This window comes from Podarcis tiliguerta (assembly GCF_965153285.1).
Source record: "Podarcis tiliguerta genome assembly, chromosome: 8".
In the NCBI taxonomy this organism is placed as follows: domain Eukaryota; kingdom Metazoa; phylum Chordata; class Lepidosauria; order Squamata; family Lacertidae; genus Podarcis; species Podarcis tiliguerta.
The window spans coordinates 86,067,024-86,071,259 of record NC_139541.1 but is presented as its reverse complement, the minus strand read 5'-3'; positions in this window follow the sequence as shown (position 1 = coordinate 86,071,259).

The window sequence follows — 4,236 nt, the reverse complement described above, 5'->3', positions numbered from 1 at the left end:
AGGAAATCGGTTTATTACGATTGACCCGATTCAAATCTGAAGTGGGTTTTTCCAAGCATGTGCAGAAATTGCTTACGATGCCTCATTGCCCTGTTTCAGGTAGGTAGCCGTGTTGGTCGGACGCAGTCGAAATATAATAATAATAATAATAATAATAATAATAATAATAATAAATTGTCCAGTAGCACCTTAGAGACCAACTAAGTTTGTTCTGGGTATAAGCTTTCGTGTGCATGCACACTTCTTCAGAATGCTTATACCCAGAACCACCATAGTTGGTCTCTAAGGTGCTACTGGACAATTTTTTAATTTTTAAAATTTATTTCATTGCCCTGTATTTCGCTGATTTTTAGTTGCCTTTGTATTTACGATTGCACCAAAAGTTCAATAAAAAATAATTGGGTGGGGGGCGGGTGGGTGGAGGCAGGGCCTTGCAGAGCCAGGCAGAGACCCAGGCCAGGTAGATAATGTGTCCCCCCTTTTTTTACCCTGAACGTTAACTGAAATCTTATAAATAAGTAAGTATTTAAATAATTTTCACCAACATTCCACTGACAAATAATTTTATTTCAGGGCTTGAACCGTATCTGCATATAAAGAAAAAAATGGAAAATATAGATATACAATAGTGCTTTTTAAAAACACATAGGGAAAAGGATTATTTTAAGTATTTACATTTAAAAATGCTTTCAAGTTCAACATTAAAAAAAACTAAGATCATGGCCAATGGGCCCATCACCTCCTGGCAAATAGAAGGGGAAGAAATGGAGGCAGTGAGAGATTTTACTTTCTTGGGCTCCATGGTCACTGCAGATGGTGACAGCAGCCACGAAATTAAAAGACGCCTGCTTCTTGGGAGAAAAGCAATGACAAACCGAGACAGCATCTTAAAAAGCAGAGACATCACCTTGCCAACAAAGGTCTGTATAGTTCAAGCTCTGGTTTTCCCAGTCGTGATGTATGGAAGTGAGAGCTGGACCATAAAGAAGGCTGATCTCTGAAGAACAGATGCTTTTGAATTCTGGTGTTGGAGGAGACTCTTGAGGGTCCCATGGACTGAAAGAAGCTCCAACCTCTCCACTCTGAAGGAAATCAGCCCTGAATGCTCACTGGAAGGACAGATCCTGAAGCTGAGGCTCCAAGACTTTGGCCACCTCATGAGAAGAGAAGACTCCCTGGAAAAGACCCTGATGTTGGGAAAGATGGAGGGCACAAGGAGAAGGGGACGACAGAGGACGAGATGGTGGGACAGTGTTCTCGAAGCTACCAGCATGAGTTTGACCAAACTGCGGGTGGCAGTGGAAGACAGGAGGGCCTGGCGTGCTCTGGTCCAGGGGGTCACAAAGAGGTGGACACAAGTAAAGGACTAAACAACAACAGTGCTTTTTAAAAATACATAGGGAAAAGGATTATTTTAAGTATTGACATTTAAAAATGCTTTCCTAGCTGACTGAGGCCCCCTTTAGAATTGGAGGCCCCGGCCAAGTGACCCATATGCCCCCCCCCCCCGGTCTGGGCCTGGGTGGAGGAAATAGATTTCAGTACAGCTTCCAGGAGTTGGCAACCGCTTTGGCCTTAATCCGGAGTGACTCCGCATTGTCACTGGAAGGAAGTAGGCCTTCGCTCCCGGACCCCACCCCTCTCTTCCCGCAAGAGGGCGTCGCCTCCTTTGGGCATCCCCCCCCCCCAGCCACCCACGGGCGCATTCCTGGCGCCTGAATCAGAAGCTGCTGGGGCCGAGTAGAGGAATCCGGGGGGGGGGGGGCGTGACTCCGGATCGGACACGCTCCGCTTCCTCGCTGCAGACCAGGAACCGGCAGAGCCAGTTCGCCAGCAGGAAGAGAAAGCGTAAAACCAACAGTTCGCTCTCTCTGGTCGGAGTGGGGGAAACGCCTGATGCCAATCCATTAATTCGGAGCCGCTTCGGATTGTTAGTCTCAAGGAGGAGCCGCTCCTCCCTCGCAAACTGCTCTTTGTTGTTTGAAAGGTCCTGTGTGAGTGTCTGGAGGAGGTTGGAGAATGGATGGCTGCTAATGGATTGAGGCTGAATCCTGACAAGACAGAAGTACTGTTTTTGGGGGACAGGGGGCGGGCAGGTGTGGAGGACTCCCTGGTCCTGAATGGGGTAACTGTGCCCCTGAAGAACCAGGTGCGCAGCCTGGGAGGCATTCTGGACTCACAGCTGTCCATGGAGGCGCAGGTCCATTCTGTGTCCAGGGCAGCTGTTTGCCAGCTCCATCTGGTATGCAGGATGAGACCCTACCTGCCTGCAGACTGTCTGGCCAGAGTGGTGCATGCTCTGGTTATCTCCTGCTTGGACTACTGCAATGCGCTCTACGTGGGGCTACCTTTGAAGGGGACCCGGAAACTACAACTAATCCAGAATGCGGCAGCTAGACTGGGGACTGGGAGCGGCCGCCAAGACCATATAACACCGGTCTTGAAAGACCTACATTGGCTCCCAGTCCGTTTCCGAGCACAATTCAAAGTGTTGGTGCTGACCTTGAAAGCCCTAAACGGCCTCGGTCCAGTATATCTGAAGGAGTGTCTCCACCCCCATCGTTCAGCCCAGACACTGATGTCCAGCTCTGAGGGCCTTCTGGTGGTTCCCTCCCTGTGAGAAGCCAAGTTACAGGGAACCAGGCAGAGGGCCTTCTCGGTGGTGGCACCCACCCTGTGGAACGCCCTCCCACCAGATGTCAAAGAGAAAAATAACTACCAAACTTTCAGAAGACTTCTAAAGGCAGCCCTGTTTAGGGAAGCTTTTAATGTTTCATAGATTATTGCATTTTAGTTTTGTGTTGGAAGCCGCCCAGAGTGGCCGGGGAAACCCAGCCAGGTGGGCGGGGTATAAATAATAAATTATTATAATTATATTATTATTATCCTGGGCTCTGCGATACCATCTGAAGCCCTTCTCCCTGGGCCCCCTCCATAGGAGGTTCGGGGGTGGCAACACAAGAACAGGGCCTTTGCAGTGGTGGCTCCTTGCTTGTAGAAAGCTCAGAGTGGCTGGGGAAACCCTGCCAGATGGGCGGGGTATAAATAATAAATAATAATAATTACAAAATTGTTTTTAGAAATAAATGATGGAACAGACAAGCCCACCGGCAGGGGGCGTGAAGGCAAGGTGGTGTGTTGCTGCCCAATGGTGCCTGCCAATTCCTAGTGGTAGACTGCCTTGGAAGGTGGAGGTTTGACTGAGCTCAATAGGATGCATATCCAGTCATTTTTGCCCGCAGCTGCGAGCCTGAAAAAGGCAGGGGATGTTAGGAAATCATGCAAGCGGTGGGGGTGAGAAAGGGGAATCTGAAATATATTTTCCCCCCAATTTTTTTTTAATGGTTTTCCAATATTTTAACAAACACAACAACAAAGAAGAAAAACATTACAATATCAACAAACAAACAAACACACAAAACATTTACTTTAACTGTTATAATCCCACTTTTGTTATAATTGTAAAGTGACTTCCTCAAACCCCCCTGGCTGAGTTTCCAAATAGTTCATCGTAGCAGTTTTCCAACACTATTTTCGTATAAGATTTACCGTACTTGATCAATTAATATCTTTATTTCTTTTCATTTTGACTCCAATCCATAATATTATACAATTTCACAGAGTTACATCCTAGGCCAATCTGTTACTCACAAATATTTCTATTTAAGTTGAAATATTTTTCCATATATATATATATATATATTCAAAAAGGACCTCTATCTAGCCTTTTGAAACAGTCATTTAAAGGGGAAACTAAGAGATACAGTAATAGAGATTTTAAGAAAGATTGGGAACTGTTTATGTTGTAATTAAAGAACTATTGTAAAGAAGGGGACCCACTAGCAGGGTTTGCCTAAACACAATGAAGAAAACAAACAAAAAAGATGCAATATGGGAAAGATGGTTAAAAAAATTGAAACGACTGTAACAATATTTAATTGAAAGATTATAAAATGTAACTAAAAGACAACAGGCAGGAGAAGAAAATACTTAATGAACCTGAAGTTGGGGGAAGAAAGGTAGGGATTTATATACTATTTTGTTGAAAACATGAATTGTGATGAATATAACATTGGTAAAATTCAGTAAAAACTATTAAAAAAAGAAAAGAAACAGTCATTTAACGCCGATCTCAGCCTCGTTCTCTCTCTTTTCTTTTTTCTGGCACGGCAGGCGGAAATTCAACCGGTGAAGCTTTCCCCCAGCACAGGATTCAGACCAGTGGACGGGCGCTAG